We start from the raw sequence: 18,289 nt of genomic DNA on the forward strand, positions 1-18,289 counted from the left end.
AGGGGTCAGACTATATTACTCAAATTTATTTCAGCTTAACAGTCAAGATCCTGTGAAGGTGGGGTAGATGGGCTGGCATAGTCTTTCTAGAAAAACACTAAAAGGGAGGAAAGCTAATAACAAGATATGTTGGCAGCAATGTTTTTGTTTTGTTTTGTTTTTTCCTCCAAGAGCTAAGGAAGGTTGAGCAGATTTACAGTCAAAGGAGGACCTGGGAGTAAATGCAGGGGATACATTTCAGATATAGGGGACCCCCGGTGCAAGACTCAGATGAAATGGCAAGAAACAGGCAGAACCAACAAGCAATTTCATTCTTCTTTTCTTGTGTGGTTACACAAGACAGAAGTTAGAAGGCAGCCACTGTTTCAGACTATCACAGTTTAAAATGGTACCTGTGAGAATTTGACAGCTAAGAGGCAGTAGATAGAATACTGGACCTAGAGTCTAGAAAGTTCTGCCTCTGACACTAAAGAGTTGTGTGACTACTTGCAGGTCACCTGACCTCTGCCTGCTTCAGTTTTCTCGACTGTAAAATGGGAATAGTAAGAGCATCTCTCTCAGGGTTGTTTTGAGGACCAAAGGAGACATTTCCCAAAGCACGATCATAAATGCCAGATGTTATTATTACTTTATGGCCCTAAGACATTCACAATGGTAACATAATTAGAACCATACTATATATGTTGGGGAAGGATGAAGTGATACTTGGAATTATCTTATATGGGTACCTTGCCTTTTGGTAACACTCCAAATTTGTGCTTTAAACCCAAGATGGGGACTTCCTCTTTTTTCCGTCAGGTTCTTGGAGATGCTGTTCCCCTTCTGAGGTGGGAGCATGTTTCCACTAGAAGAAGAATCAGGACAAGGAGGATAGAAACATGCTCAACGGGTTCGTTTGTTTGCAGCCCTGTTGTTCCAGTTTGGTCATTTCCTGATTTTTTACTGGTTTGCCTCTACTTAACTGAATGAATTACATCTATGAAGCAGTTTAACATATACCAAATCATGTACCAAATGCTAGGAATACAAATACAAAAACAAGACATCAGAACCCCAAGAATGCAGAGAACTCACCCAAAGCAGATGGAGAAGAGGAAGGACGGACTCATGAACTGAGGGACTAAACCCTAGAACCAGGAACCCACTCCATCGTAGATGTAGGAAGGAATGGCTTCCTGTTCAGCTCTTATACTCTATTGCTAATTGGTTTCCTCTGGAGAGAGAAAAAAACCAACCCTCTTCTAGACTAATTGCCAACAGCTGTCCCATATAGGACCCAGTGATACAGATGATTTTTTGAGGGCACAAATCCTACAATTATTATTTTTTGAGGCTTTAATACAACTTCTTCTTTGGCAGGAAAGAAATAGTTACCACCTTGGTCAAAATAGAAAACATGCATACCCCTAAAATGAAAGTTCTTTGGTGAGAAAAGATGAAACAAACTACAGATTTTACTGGAGAATATTTGCATGAATTATCTGTATTAACTGTTTACTGTGAATTTTTTATGTTTTTTCAGTTCGGATAACTTTTGTAAAAGTCACTATTGCTTACTTCATCTCTAGCATTCTTGTTTAATTTTCTTTTCTGCTTCTGATCACAAGCCACTCTTAATTTTTGGTCAAGGTATTTTGTTGGGGGGGGGGGCAAAGTGTTGCTTATATTTGGCTTGATATTGTGGAATAATAATAATTAGAGGGCCATCCTCGGACTGAGGAGGACCAGGTTTAGTTCCTACTTCTGACACATACTAGCCATGGGCAAGTCAGTTGAGCTCAGTGCTAGTTAACTCTCTAAAACTATAGCTTACAAATGAATTGTTAACATTGTTGGTAGAGGGGATTTCCTCACTGGAAGTTCCCTACACCAAAGAGATCACAGGTTTGTATTTTTTTCATGGTACTTTTGTACCACATTTATCCCATAATTTTTTTTCTTTTTCCTTTTTAGAGAAAAGGCAGCTTGATATTTCTTTTAGAGCAAATACCAGCTTTTCAAAGGTTCTATTTCTCTTCAAGAACCTAATCTCTTAAGCTAGTGAAAATGGTTGAATTATTAGCCTGGTATTTGCTTTCTTTTCCTTTTCAATTTTGCTGCTTCATCAAAACTCCATTCATCCAAAATAGTTGAGGAATAGTGTTTTGATTAATCTTATATTTATATATATATATATATATATATTAAGGGATTATTAACCTATACACTATTTGTTTTTCCACTGTTTAAAGAATTAGAATCAGTAAAAATACATGACAGAAAATTAACTGTTCACAATGTAGCCTTTGTTTGATGAATCAAAAGATGTTTGGTAGGAGCAAAGATACAGACAGAATAAGAAGGGACCCTAGAAGTCATTAAGTTTAATTCTTTCAGCTACAGATGAGAACACTGAGGTACAGGGAGAATTAAAAAAAAAGAAACCCAACTCATCCAAGCAGCAAGGTGGCTCAGTGGATAGAGAGACAGGCACAGAGATGGAGGGTGTGGATTCAAATTTGGCCTCAGACACTTCCTTGTGTGATGTCACTTAACCCTAATTACCTAGCCCTTTCTGTTTTCTACCTTGGAGCCAATGCTTAGACAGAAAGCAAGGTTTAAAAAAAAGAGAGACATACTTAGGATTACATAGATAGTGAGAGGTGGGATTTGAACCAAGGTCTTGCTAACTCCAAGTCTAACACACTATCCATTGCACCAAATTGCCTCTTTGCTCCATTGAAGGTTCTCAAGCTAAGCATCATGGATTTCAATTATCATTGGGCTATACCTAGCAGAAAAATGATTGCCAGTTCAGGAGAGATTTCTGGTGGAGAGGATTCTGGTTCAACTGTTTTGTTTTTTTTTTTGAAATATGCTCCTGGTATAATCACTGTGCCTTCCTCTCCCTCTTCCCTAATTCAAACCATCTCTGTAGTACTTATTTAATTTAGCTGTTTCTTGACTACTTACACCTGCCTTACATTGAGTTTGACAGGGCTGGGTAGCAGCCAATGCTAACATCGGGTACTGATGCCCATGTGAAACAAGTGAATCAAATTCAGGGTGAAACAAAGGAATCAAATGCCCAATAATACATGGGAGGAAAGGATGATGTGACTTTTCTGGTCCATGCAATATTCTGAAAAACAGCTGATCTCTTAGCTTATTCAGAGTACCTCAGGCAGAAGAGTATTATACTGTGAAAGAACATTGGCTTACTCTTTCACAACACAGTCTGCTTGCTTTGGGGAGATTCTCTGAAGGGTTGGGTTTGCTTTTTTTTTTTTAATTAAAAACATTAAAATAGTGTTCTAAAATTGAAAGTTTTTAAATGATATGTCACCAAGACTGACAATGGCCTGGGATACAGTGTATGACCTTGGCTTTTTGGATATCCCACCAAGCTCTTAGAGCTCCACAGTGCCTGGTTCAACCACCTTGTTGGCAGCCGGGAACAAATTGTTCTCTGTCCATTCGTTGGGGGAAGTCTTCACCAGGTATAGATAGGGCTAGCATAGGGGTGAAGGGGTAGGAGAGGCAACGAGAAGCCAAGGACACTTGGTGACCTTTCTGCAAAACCTTGTGATTTACTTTGCCCAGTGCCAAGTACAGAGCGTGGCACATCATTGGGCACTTAAGAGATGGTCATTGATGATTGATTGGTTGATCTGGATGGGTCACACTATTAGTAAGTAGGTAAGCTGGGACTTAAACACAGCTCTTTACACCCCAACTTTACCACACTTGCCACTGCTGCTCTCATAGTGTCACTCTTGCAATACTTTGCAATCTTCTTCAAACTGAAGTATTCTTTCTATTCTTTTATCGCTTCTTTATAGAGTTCTGAAAATCCAACCTTTTGCATTATATTTTTATGGCTTTACTTTTGGATGCCAAGTCTAGTGTGATTTAATAGTAATTAATGTCATTCTCTGAACCTCTCTCCCCTTCTTGCAGTGAAGGGGAGCCTATGGCTGGGGAATATTGTAAATATTCTCTGAAACCAGTGATGTTTTGGTTAACTTTGCTGAACAGCTTTTGTCTCCTGCTTTCTTCTATTTTTTCAATTTAGTTATTATTTAATTATTTTACACATTCTTTTCTTTTTGAATTTTGAGTTCCAGTTTCTCTCCCTCTTTCCCACCCACTTAGGGCTTTTCTTTCTTATTACTTATTACAGGGGAAAGTTCTCTGAATAGAAGGAAAGGAGAGATATATCTAGAAATAGGCATAATATAAAAACAAAAGTTTTTTTTTTTTATTTAAAAAGACCAAAGTATTGGTAGAGTTAAACTGTGAAGAAGAGGTATCATTTTCTTTTTTTTAATTTTAAAATAATTTTTTCTTCATCATTTGCTTTTTATTCACCTATCCTTATCCTTTATTTTTACTTTTTATAAGATCTTTTATTTCCCCAATTAAATGTAATAATAATTTTCCCCAATTCTTTTCTTTTCTTTTTTAAACCCTTACCTTCCATATTGGAATTAATATTGTGTATTGCCCAGGGTCACATAGCTGGGAAGTATCTGAGGCCAGGTTTGAACCTAGGACCTCCTGTCTCTAGGCCTGGCTCTCAATCCACTGAGAAATCCAGTTCCATCCCCCCCCCCCAACCAATTATTTTCTGAGTTATAAGATACAAACTGTCTTCCTCCTTCCCTTCCTTCTCCCCTTTCTGGAGATGGCAAATGATTTGATCTGGGTTATACATGTCTTGTCATGCTAAACTTATTTCCATATTGTTCACTGTTGTAAAAGAATACTTATATAAAACAAAAATCCCCAAAGAAGAACACAAATCATCTAAAGTGAGAAATAGTATGCTTTGATCTGCATTTCTACTCCAACAGTTCTTTCTCTGAATAGGGATAGTATTCTTTGTCATAAGTTCCTCAGAAATGTCCTGGATCATTGTATTGCTGAGAGTAGCTATTGCTGTTACTATGTACAGTGTTCTGGTTCTCATTTCACAGTCATCCTTTATTCAAAAAGAAAATAAAGGACCAAAAAAGTAGAAAATAATAATTCAGTAAAATTAACCCACCCACAATCCCCCTTACTTTCTGAGGGAAAGTACTTCCTCATAAGACTTCATTGGGGCCTTGCTTGGTCATTACAAGTTCTCAGTGTTCAATTTTTAATATTTTGTTCTTGTTCCATTCCCATTGTTGTGGTCATGATGTATTTTGTTTCTGCAGTTCTGCTTATTTCCCTTTGTATCACAGGATGATAGATGTAGGGTTAATTAGAGGCCATCATTTGCCTGTCACTTTCTAGATGAGAAAACGGAGACAGGAGAGAATAAGTGTCTTGCCCAGGGTCACAAAAATAGTAAATGTTAGCAGCTAGATTAGAACTCGGGACTTCCTGACTTCATAGTTTCTATATAAACAGTTTCCTCATGCTTCTCTGTCTCCATCATGTTCGTTGTTTCTCCCAGCACAATGATATTTCATCACATTCTGGTTTAGCCATTCCCCAATGGATGGGCATTTACTCTGAGAAATGTCCTTTTTCTAACACACCCATGCATTGAGAGAAATTTCATTTGCATGGAGGGAGCAGGCAGTGGAAAGAACACTGGAACCCGACATCACCGCTGCCATTTAGTAACTGTGCGACTTTGGTGAGTCGCTTCCCCCCTTTGGGCCTCAGGTCATGATCCCTTCCATTGCCCTGAACCCTTTGGGGAGCATTAATACTGAGGTCCAGAATGCCAGGCTGAATCACCTTTTTCCTCATCTGCTTAGTCGGCAGAACATCTGTGATCTGTCTTTATCTTTTGTCACACTTCTATCTCCGGGGCTCCAGGACTCCATAATCTTTCTTTTTCAAAGACTTTATGCTTGCCTCAGGCGTCTCTTCCCTCAGCTCCATCCTCTCCTACTTCTCCTCCTCTTCCTCCTCCTCCTCCTCCACCGCATTTCTCCCAGTTACTCCAAAAACCCCGTTAGCGGAATCTAGATCCTCCGATTCCCTAGAACGGTTCTCGGGCAGCCCGACTGGGCATGCTCAGTAGCCCCGCAGCTTTGGGCTGCAAGTCTGAAGCTCTACCCGCTCCCAGTAGCCGGGTTAGAGAGTGAGCGAGGGAGTCAGGGAGGGGGCAGCTTGCGGCAGAGGCGACCGCGAAGCATCCCCGGTGCTGGGTGCTGCCTCGTAGGTGTGCCCTGGCCGCTGTGCGGCCGAATAAACCTCCTCTGGCGTGTGCGGGTCGGACTCCATGAAGCCAGCCCGAGGGCTCGGGAGCCAGCCGGTCGGCCCCTGCTATGGCTGGGGGAGAAGAGGCTGAGGTTGCAGGGAGCCAGCCCGCCTTGGCTGCAACTGCAGGTGAGTTCCTAAGAAAGACCCACTGACGGGTTCCAGGCGAGCAGATGGGCGACCAGACAGCTCTTGGGAAGGAGTAGGGAGAAGCTGAGAGCTGAGCCCCGTTCCCTCTACCCCGGGCTCGGGGACCCGCCACTGCTGCAAGCTCTTACTGCCCGGGTGGAGGAGATGGAAGGAGCTTGCTGCTCACGTCGCTCCTCCGGTTACCTGCTGCAGGCGAGGGTGAGGGAATGCCTAGGGAGCACGGATCTATCAGCTGCAAAAAGGAAACCCGAGCTCTGATTTTGGCATGTGCACAGACTGTCCCTTCGGGCTCTGGTGTTACCCATGGCGAGATACATATGGAAGTTGGGTGCGATCTGGTTTTGCAGATTGAAGTGTATGTCTTTGCCTTGGGGATAGAGCCCTGTGAGAAACTCCGTTCCATTATTCCAGAGCAAATCTGTACTCACAGATCTCCTGCCTACTACCCTCTTTCTGTCTGTCATTTTGAATGGTCTACTTGGAGGATTCTTCTGGCCGCCTGCCATCATCATTCATAAAAAAAAGGTTTTTTTTGTTTGTTTTTGTTTTTGTTTTTTTTTTTGGCCATTCCAGAACATGAGGAGAACAAGCAGCATTCTCTTCTCTTCTTGGCTTCAGAAACTAACCAACTTTGAGACTGAAAACAGGCAGGAGAGCTTTAGTTCACAGACTCCTTAAAAGAAAAAGAAACAACTATTTGCTTCTCTCTGTTCTCCAGCCTTGACACACCTACCTTATAAAGGAAGAGATCATAGATTTAATGCTGGACCTCAGGGGCTACCTAGTCAGTTAGTTCCTTCTACCATTTTTAAGTTGAAGAAACTGAATCCCACAAGTTTCAATGACAAGAAGTAACAGGCAGAATTTGAATCAAGGATCTCTCATTTCAAAACCAGTATTTCTTTCACTATACAATGCTGATGCATTGTCTTTTAATACTTCTAATCTATTAAAAAATCACAAAGCTTTCTTTTCTGTTAGTATTATTATTTATAGTATTCTGTGGTTTGTCTGTTGGGACTGTTGTTGAAAAATGATGGAACAATCATTGTGTCTGAGATTTAAGTGGCAGAGAAAATTAAAGGAATCCTAGGAGAGTTTGCAGAGAAAAATCTTAGGTGATGGGACTTCTATAATCTTCTCTAATATGGTAAATACATACATACACATATATGTTAAATTCATTTTCAAAATAGATTGTGAAATGAGAAAACTATTAGAATTCTAATAGTGGGGATTTGGAGTCCTTTGAAGTTTCCAAATTCCCACCATCAGAATGTGCTTCACTGGGTATTTTGCTAAAGAATAGGATAAATCATTACTTAATTTACAGCTACTATTTATTTTACTTAAGATTAGTCTCCTGATAACATATTTGTTTAGACTTGTGAAAATATGTTACCAGTTTTGTCCAAATCCAGGGGGCCTTTGTATTCTTTCAATCCAGGTAAGCACAAATTTTAGATGAAATCACATGGCCCTGAATGAACCTTAGTGACAAGGTACCCTTTAGCTAAATTATTTTCATTATAAATAAGCATTGTTGCTTAGGTGAAAACCAAATGTGAAGTTAGGGCATGTTTAAAGAGATCCTCCTGACTTAGCTTAGAAAAGTTTCAATATCATATATAAAAACAGTAGGTTGAAGACTGCAACAATGAGAGTTCCACATTTTGAAAGGTGGAATGAAGTCATCCCATTGCACCACAGTTCATCCCCACCCCACCATTCTCTTTTCTTTGAATTCCAGAACCCTGTTTTCAATTGCTTGGCCCCTGGGATATGCTTTGAGACTAAAACAGGTACCTGGTAGGCTTTGAATTTCATAGAGGTCTGAGCAAGTCCAATTCAACCCTTCAGCATCCCTTGTTTGGGAGGTCCCTGATATATCAGACCAGTTCTGATGCCAGCGTGCAGGCTTGACTACCCTCTTGATTTGGCCTGAATTGATGGAGGGGGAGTTCTAGTGACGAACTTCAGTGCTGTCTAAGTAAACTCTGTCACAGGTAGTTTCCTGGGAGCCTTCTTATTGGACATGACTCAGAACTGGTTTATTCTCTGTTGGGACTCTTGCAGATCCCAACAGATCCCTTGGACTTGGCATGATTTGCACTTATAATCTTCAACAAGAATTAGAACTGAATTGGGCATCTGAGGTTCAGGGTGTTTGGTTTGGTGAAGGGATGCAGTAGAGAGGGCAGCTAGATGGCACAAGTACTGGGCCCAAGAAAACTCATTTTCCAGGAATCTATTTCCATTTCTTTCATATCTAGAATTCTTGAATTTATCATTACATCTGAACAGTCTCATACTAGGACTTTAACAGTGACAGTCTAAAGAAAGCACAAGGGCAGGGAAATATACTCTATGCTTAGACTGTAGAGTCTTAGGTAAGCAATCTTTCCAGCCATCAAAAATTCCCTGAGGGGAAACCACACATAGTTCATTTGAGAACTTTATTTGACAGACATAAGAAAAACAAAAAGACTACCCACTCTGCCAAGTGAGGCTGCGTGTCTTTTTTTTTTTTTTTTTTGGTGAATGACTTCAGAATTCCCTGAATTGGGGACAAAAAGACCACATCCAGGACCACAAAGTAAATGGAGTTCTGATAGCAAAAGAAGGCCTTCAATCCAGTGGGCACATGGCTCCTAGTTATCCTATTTTTATCCTAATCTCCTGACTTCACCTTGAAGTTCTAGAATGATACCATTTGGCATTGTGGATTTGTAAGTGCTCTGTTTAAATTCATTTTTTTATGACTCAGCTATCAGAAGTCACATTTTAATTAACTGTATAAACTTATCTTCATGGCTGAGATCCATAAACAAAGTTTCTGCCTGATATACATTTAAGTCAAACCACAAGAGCCTCTCATAAGAGCAGAATCTTAGAATAAGAGATTTTTGAGAAAATTCTTGTCACTCCTTCATTTCGCAGTTGAGGAAATTAGGTCCCTGAAAGATGAGGGATTGCTCAAAAGAATTCAAAAGTGGCAGAGCCAGGACCAGTATTCATTCTCTGACTTCCTTTTGTCCTATGTCCCTTTTTTCTTTTATTAAAAAAGACCCCCCACCAAAAAATCCTTACCTTCCATCTTAGGATCAATACTATATATTGGTTCCAAGGCAAAAAGAGTGGTACGGGCTAGGCAATGGGGGTTAAGTGACTTGTCCAGGGTCACACAGTTAGGAAGTGTCTGAGGTTAGATTTGAACCCAAGACCTTCAATCGCTAGACCTGAGTCTCAATCCATTGAGTTACCCCAATGACCTTTCTAATATACCATGCTGCTTCTGATGAACTTTAATAGAAACACAATGAAAAGAAGCCTCTGGGAAGCTCTAAAATGTTATAGTAAATATTTGTCTGTGTTGTGAAACCCATTTTAAATGTTCTTTCCTGCAAATGCTGTTAAAGGAATTATGGTTATGAAAAAAAATCATTACTTTTAGTAAAAATAAAAAGTGACCTATTTACTTGATGGAATTCTACTTTCTATTGTTGATAGTTAAAGGCCAAAGATGATCTAGGTCATTAGTCATCATCAGCAACACATTTGACAAACATATTCAGTATCTGTCACGTGCAAGGAACTGTTTTGGGAATTATAGGTACAAAGACAAAAAAGCAATAGTCCCTTCTCATTCTTACAGATAAGGAAAACTGAGTAAGACAAATTAATACTTGCTCTTGATAACTGTTAAATTTTGGTTGGACTTAAATATTTAATTGGTGGTGGCCAGGGATTTAATTTCTAAATCCCAAAATGAATTACTAAAGTAAATGGAATTTATAGTAGTTTATTTACAATAGAGGGAAGATGTTAAGGAAGAGATAAAAAGGGAAGAGAGAGAGGGAGAGAGATCTCTGGCTTCCTTAGAGCCAGGTAGAAATTCTAAGTCCCAGCCAGGGGAAAAGAGTCTCAAGATGATGGGCCTTTCTCAGAGGTTCACACCTTCAGAAAGGGAAGAAAACTAAGTCAGTCTTTACACTCACCACAGTGACTGTCTAAAAGGAAAGCAGTCTGAGGTCTCTTGCATGAGCTGCTCTAGGGGTCCAGTTCCACAGCCAAGTGTCTTCACTCCAAGTCTGAGTGTCTGTCTTTCAGTCTCTCCTCCAAGTGACTCTTCTTCATTCTTGATCGACCCTTGTGTGCCTCTGTTTCCTCTATTTAAAGACCTTTTTCTCTTGTGTCACCTCTCCTAAATTTTATGTCTACCAATCACAGCAGATGCTCCTCTCCAGGACTGTCCACTCAAATGTATGAAGTGGGTGTCACACCTTTTGTAGTTGGTTTACACCTTTTTGTGGTTAGTTAACACCTTTTTGTAGTTAAAATAGGTAGATCTACTTTAAATATTGTCTTAACACTTTGGGGATTAAAATCTAAAAATAGACTAGGGATTATAATTTTATCTTCACTATCAAGAAAGAGCTAAGTACTGTCATTGTTACAAACCTTTTGGGATGCAGCCAAAGTAGTAATCAGAGGTAAATTCATATCCCTGAGTACATATATTAACAAACCAGGGAGAGCAGAGATCAATCAATTGGAAATGCAAATAAAAAAACTCAAAAGCAACCAAATTAAAAACCCCCAGCAGAAAACCAAACTAGAAATCCTAAAAATTAAGGGAGAAATTAATAAAATTGAAAGTGATAGAACTATTGATTTAATAAATAAGACAAGAAGCTGATACTTTGAAAAAAACAAACAAAATAGACAAAGTAATGTTCTATCTAATTTAAAAAAGGAAAGAAGAAAAGCAAATTAACAGCATCAAAGATGAAAAGGGGGACATCACCTCCAATGAAGTGGAAATTAAGGCAATCATTAAAAATTACTTTGCCCAATTATATGGCAATAAATACACCAATTTAGGTGATATGGATGAATATATACAAAAATACAAACTGCCTAGACTAATAGAAGAAGAAATAGAATTCTTAAATAATTCCATATCAGAAAATGAAATCCAACAGGCCATTGTGAATCTTGAAATTTCTCAGACTTGTGAATGTTAAAAAATTCCCCATTGGGAAATTTTCCATTGGAACAATTCCCTACTGGGACCATTCCCCATTTGGAAAGTGAGAACTCTACTTAGATCAGAAATGGGAAGACCTCTACTCCACCCGTACTTAAGACTGCTTTAGGGGAGAAAACTCCTTGCTGAACAATGAAAAGTATTTAAACTCATACTTATCATGAGGCAAAAGCCCTTAAGCTAAGAACCTATAAAGGACAGACAACTTGTGAATTTACAAGGAACAAAGAGCTGAGAAACTTACTCAGAGCCTTCCTGGTGTGAATTACTCAAAAATCCACACCTTCTTAGGTGTGGACTAAGCATGGTCTGTCCTTTGAAAACCATCTACTGTGATTGGTAGATATAAGGACTTAGGGGAGGTGACATAGGAGAAATTGCCCTTTAAATAGGAGCTCAGATAGGAGCTCAAAAAAAAAAAAACTCATACTGAAACATTCAGATTGAGGATTGAGCTGGTGAAGTCAGCTGAGATGGAGTTGGCCTGGTGTCACTAGAAGCCTTGCTTGGACAGATCTTGTGGTGAGTGATAAAAGACTGACTGATCTCTCTCTCTTAAGACTCAGGTCTAGGCTATGTTGGCTTAAGGCCCTTCATACTTATTATTTTCTTACTCTTTCTTTCTTTGATTCCTCATTGTATTATTAATTAAATTCTCTATAAAACCCAGTTGACTTGGGCATATTCATAATTGGGGATATTTCCCTGGCGACCACCTTATATTTGATTTAAAACAAGACACTGAAGTGAAAACATATTTTCTGCTGTCACAATTTACTCACCCACTCTTATTTCTATCACAATTTATATCTTCCACTATTTTAATCACTACAGTTTATATCCTCAACCATTTTAACTCTTACAGTTTAAGGCATCCACTCTTTTAAATGCCACACCTGCCTGGTTTTGGAATCAGTACCATGTTTGTGTCATAAAAGGAGTTTGGTAGAACTCCCTCTTTGCTTATTATGTCAAATAGTTTGTATAGTATTGGGATTAACTGTTCTCTGAATGTTTGATAGAATTCACTGGTAAATCCATCGGGCCCTGGAGATTTTTTCTTAGGGAGTTCAAAAACAGAGAAAGAAAATTATAGACCAATCTCCCTAATGAATATAAATGCAAAAATCTTAAATAGGATACTAGCAAAAAGACTCCAGCAAGTGATCAGAAGAGTCAATCACCATGATCAAGTAGGATTTATACCAGGGATGCAGGGCTGGTTCAATATTAGGAAAACCATCCACATAATTGACCACATCAACAAGCAAACCAACAAGAACCACATGATTATCTCAATAGACGCAGAAAAAGCCTTTGATAAAATACAACACCCATTCCTACTAAAAACACTAGAAAGCATAGGAATAGAAGGGTTGTTCCTAAAAATAATAAACAGTATATATCTAAAACCATCAGCTAATATCATCTGCAGTGGTGATAAACTAGATGCATTCCCAATAAGATCAGGAGTGAAACAAGGATGCCCATTATCACCTCTACTATTTGACATTGTACTAGAAACACTAGCAGTAGCAATTAGAAAAGAAAAAGAAATTGAAGGCATCAAAATAGGCAAGGAGGATCTTTGCAGATGACATGATGGTATACTTAAAGAATCCAAGAGATTCAACCAAAAAGCTAATTGAAATAATCAACAACTTTAGCAAAGTTGCAGGATACAAAATAAACCCGCATAAGTCATCAGCATTTCTATATATCTCCAATACAGCCCAGCAGCAAAAACTAGAAAGAGAAATCCCATTCAACATCACCTTAGACAAAATAAAATATCTAGGAATCTATCTGCCAAGAAAAACACAGGAACTATATGAACACAACTACAAAACACTCGCCACACAACTAAAACGAGACTTGAGCAATTGGAAAAACATTAACTGCTCGTGGATAGGACGAGCCAATATAATAAAAATGAGCATCCTACCCAAACTTATTTATCTATTAATGCCATACCCATTGAACTCCCAAAAAATTTCTTTACTGATTTAGAAAAAACCATAACAAAGTTCATTTGGAATAACAAAGGATCAATGATATAAAGGGAAATAATTGAAAAAAAAATCAAATGATGGGGGCCTTGCAGTCCCAGACCTCAAACTATATTACAAAGCTGCAGTCATCAAAAAATTTGGTTCTGGCTAAGAGACAGAAAGTAGGATCAGTTGAATATACTGGGAGCAAGCAACCTCAGCAAGACAGTATACAATAAACCCAAAAATCCCAGCTTTGGGGACAAAAATCCACTATTCGATAAAAACTGCTGGGAAAATTGGAAGACAGTGTGGGAGAGACTAGGAATTGATCAACACCTCACACCCTCAACCAAGATAAATTCAAAATGGGTGAATGACTTAAACATAAAGAAGGAAACCATAAGTAAATTGGGTAAACACAGAATAGTATACATGTCAGACCTTTGGGAGGGGAAAGACTTTAAAACCAAGCAAGACAGAAAGAATCACAAAATGTAAAATAAATAATTTCAACTACATCAAATTAAAAAGCTTTTGTACAAACAAAACCAATGTAACTAAAATCAGAAGGGAAACAACAAATTGAGAAAAAATCTTCATAGAAACCTCTGACAAAGGTTTAATTACTCAAATATATAAAGAGCTAAATCAATTCTACAAAAAATCAAGCCATTCTCCAATGGAAAAATGGGCAAGGGGCATGGATAGGCAGTTTCAGATAAAGAAATCAAAACTATTAATAAGCACATAAAGAAGTGTTCTAAATCTTTATAATCAGAGAGATGCAAATCAAAACAACTCTGAGATATCACCTCACACCTAGCAGATTGGCTAATATGACAGCAGAGGAAAGCAGTGAATGCTGGAGGGGATGTGGCAAAGTAGGGACATTAATTCATTGCTGGTGAAGTTGTGAACTGATCCAACCATTCTGGAGGGCAATTTGGAACTATGCCCAAAGGGTGATAAAAGAATGTCTACCCTTTGATACAGCCATAGCACTGCTGTGCTTGTACCCAAAGAGATAATGGGGAAAAAGACTTGTTCAAGAATATTCATAGCTGCGCTCATTGTGGTGGCTAAAAATTGGAAAATGAGGGGATGCCCATCAATTGGGGAATGGCTGAACAAATTGTGGTATGTGTTAGTGATGGAATACTATTGTGCTAAAAGAAATAATAAAGTGGAGGAATTCCATGGAGACTGGAATGACCTCCAGGAAGTAATGCAGAGCGAGAGGAGCAGAACCAGGAGAACATTGTACACAGAGACTGATACATTGTGGTATAATTGAACGTAATGGACTTCTCCATTAGTGGTGGTGTAATGTCCCTGAACAATCTGCAGGGATCTAGGAGAAAAACACTATCCATAAGCAGAGGACAAACTGTGGGAGTGGAAACACCAAGGAAAAGCAACTGCCTGACTACAGCGGTTGAGGGGACATGTCAGAGGAGAGACTCTAAACGAACACTCTAATGTAAATACTAACAACATGGCAGTGGGTTCGAATCAAGAACACATGTGATACCCAGTGGAATCGGCTATGGTGGGGGGAGGGAGGAAAAGAAAATGATCTTTGTCTCTAATGAATAATGCTTGGAAATGATCAAATAAAATATTATTTAAGAAATAAAATAAATAAAAAAAGAAGAGAAAAAGAAATTATTCCTCGCTTTGGTCTGCCAACATGTATTGATTCAGATAGAGGAAGTCATTTTACTGATTCTATCCTAAATCAAATGTATTCTTGCTTAGGGATAACTCCCAAATTCCATGTTCCATATAATCCCCAGAGCTCAGGTCAAACTGAAAGTATGAACAAAGAACTTAAAATTATGATTGGCAAACTATTCACTGAAGCACATTTAAAATGGACTAAAAGTCTCCCTCTGACCCTATTTTATCTTAGAAGCAGGCCTAGAGGAGACCTACACATCTCACCATTTGAGATGCTTTTTGGACATCCACCTATATAGGCTAAGCCTTTCTCCCCTGCATATACATCACTATTAGGGGGAGATACTACTATTGTTTCCTGTATGCAGGAATTACAGCACAAACTGCGTGAACTCCATGAATCCAGAGCTGCAGTACAAGCCAGACCACTAGACTTTTCACTTCATGACCTGAAATCAGGAAAAAGTTGTATATTAAGAATTTCCAGCATCCTGGAGCAACTCAGCCTTCCTGGGAAGGGTCATTCCAAATATTGTTAACTATTCCAACATCTATAAAGATTGGAGAGAAGGACTCTTGGATTCATTGCTCACATGTAAAGAGAGCATCTTCTGTTGAGACTGATTGACTTATCCTATCACATGCATTGGAGATAATAATCCATTGACAAGTGGATACTGTTTTTAGGAACACATTGAATTCCTGATTTTCCCCCTTATTTTTATTATTGCTTTCCTTTTATTTTGATTAGAATATTTGATTTTTTCCCCTTTTCTCATTTCTTGTACTTAAAGTACTTACAATCAATATGAATTTTATTCTACAAAAATATAAGTTTAAAAATATAGATATATAATATATATATACTTGCTATAATATTAATACATACCCAAACAGCTTTAGACTGTGGGAACCTGACATTTATTGATAATTGTTATGTGACTGTGATTAATGTTTGTGTCTGATTCTATGAAATGGGATCAAAAAGGAGCACCGACTTAACCTGAATAGTGCCAAAAGAGCACACAGGTCAAAAAAAAGAAAGAAAGAAAGAAAGAAGCCAATCCATATAGGATTGATGCACTTCTAAGCCAATACAAAGAACATGAACCTATTGTGAGACTCAAGGTTGTGATGCTTGACATATGTTAAGATGCAGGCCTTCCTTGTATCCACACTCTTTGTGAAAATGCTTACAGACAAGTACCAAAGATTGGCTATCATCCTGGCACCCTCTATCCCTGAGAATGAAGAAAATTCAAACAAGGGAATGACACTTCCCTATCAAAATAAAATTCTAGTTCTTTTTCTTCTTATACTATGGCAACTTCCTGTAGTCTTGGCTGCAAATGGGTAAGTGAAATATCACTGGATTCTATCCTATAGACTTGTGGGATAGAAATTACTTTAAATTGGACCTGTACATGGGCCTCTTATGAATTTATTCTTGCTTACTCAACATTTTATATGCATAGATTTTGGTATTTTGATTCTGATTTTGAATGTTTTTTCTTTCTCCCAACTTTTTTTTCCTTTATATTTTTTTTCAATTTTTTAAATAATTGACTCATACACCCCCATAACTCATCCTTGAATCCTGAGCTGAACTGGATGTTTTTAACACCCACTTCATGAGGGATTGTATTTTAATAAAAATCAAGGATTTTGAATTTTTTGTTCCAGAAAGATCTTCAAGGAAGAAGCTTGATAACCCCTAAATCCAGAGAACAAACTGTTGCAGAAAGATGCCAGAAAAAGCTACACTACATCAAGAAGATCAAGAATGAACTTTGGGTGTGGTTAATTGAACTGAAGTTTGAATGAACATTTATTGTAAATGTACACTTTTATGCCAAAGGGGACTGCCCCTAATTTGGCTTTTTGTCAATGCACCTAGCAAAACATTGGTTTTGCATTCTCTTTTTTCTATTCCTCCCTATTTTAATTTCCTCTTAGAAATTGAATATTGTATACATCTGTATTTGGAAGTGTTTTAGGACTATAAGATGATTATGTTAAATGACCAATGGGGAGATTAGATTCCCAATCATCATCAGGGGCAATTGTGAATTTTAAAACTACTCCACCCTACTCGGACCGTACTTTAGAATATTTGATTTAGTTATTTCCTGATTTGTAACAATGTAGATACTTGGTCTAACAGAATCAAGTCTTGGGAACTCTACATTGCTCCACCCTACTTAGTTTAACAAGATCAGGAATGTCTGCACCCATACTCAAGGATTAGGTATCTAAGAAGATGGCCTTCAATAGACATGTTCATAAACAGCTGACAGACCCCTGGGCTGTCCTAAGTCAAGCTAAGCTAACATTCGTACAGATGAGACTCAGGAAAGTGAGGTAAAACCATCTATATAAGGCACATGGCTTCCTCTCTTCACTCGTTTTCCCTGGAGAGGTGGCTATGGCTGGCAGTGTACTCAGCATTCCGACATCTTGGCATGGTGGAAGCTATTTGTCTTGGTTTTGGTGATGAGTTTACCCTTAAGCTAATTCAGGTTCATGCATCTTGGCTGAGCCCTCTTGGAGTTCAGGCTGATTCCTTCATCCTTTACTTTCCAAAACCTTACCTTCCTAAAGCCTCTAATCTTCCCCCTAGCACAAGCCAGGTGGGGAAAACCCTACATGCTTTCCTTCTCCCTTCTTCTTAATTCCTTTCCACTTTATTAATTAAATCATCATAAATTTCCAGCCGACTTGGGTATTTTTTTTAATTTGGGATATCCATGGTGACCAAATAATTAGTTTAGGTCACAATGCTAAAATTATCCTTTACACTACCTCATAGAGTTCCCAGGACATATATAGAAGCTTTAAGCATAAAAAAAGCTTTTTAATAAACAATACAATGTACTGTCCATACAGAATTTATTATTATAATATATCTCACCAATGTAGCAATTTATCCATTTCTTCATTCATTAAAAAATCTATTAAGTACCTACTATATGCCAGGCACTAGGGATATATTTATTTTTAAAAATAGCATTCCCTTCATTAAAGGACCTTACATTCTGTTGGAACAAAAGAATATGCACAGAGAGATATTCCTCCCAGGATAAAGTAAATACAAATTGGAGGTGGGGGTCAGATGGAACATAAACAATGGGGAAAATCTGGAAAGGCATCTGGTCAGATGCCTGTCTCACTTGAGATGAGCATAGGAGGAATCTAGCTCTCCTATGAGGCAAAGGCCAAAAAGGAATTCATT

The 18,289-nt window shown here is 38.3% G+C and overlaps 1 long non-coding RNA gene across 1 annotated transcript; it reads left to right on the forward strand.

The window, feature by feature from the left end:
* Nucleotides 1-5,905: 5,905 nt before the first annotated feature.
* LOC130454977 (uncharacterized) lies at nucleotides 5,906-17,774 on the forward strand. The gene is made up of 2 exons (XR_008912723.1): nucleotides 5,906-6,312; nucleotides 16,741-17,774. It is a non-coding gene; the product is annotated as an uncharacterized LOC130454977 (long non-coding RNA).
* Nucleotides 17,775-18,289: the final 515 nt, after the last annotated feature.

The sequence above is a fragment of the Monodelphis domestica genome, chromosome 6, assembly GCF_027887165.1.
Source record: "Monodelphis domestica isolate mMonDom1 chromosome 6, mMonDom1.pri, whole genome shotgun sequence".
In the NCBI taxonomy this organism is placed as follows: Eukaryota; Metazoa; Chordata; class Mammalia; order Didelphimorphia; family Didelphidae; genus Monodelphis; species Monodelphis domestica.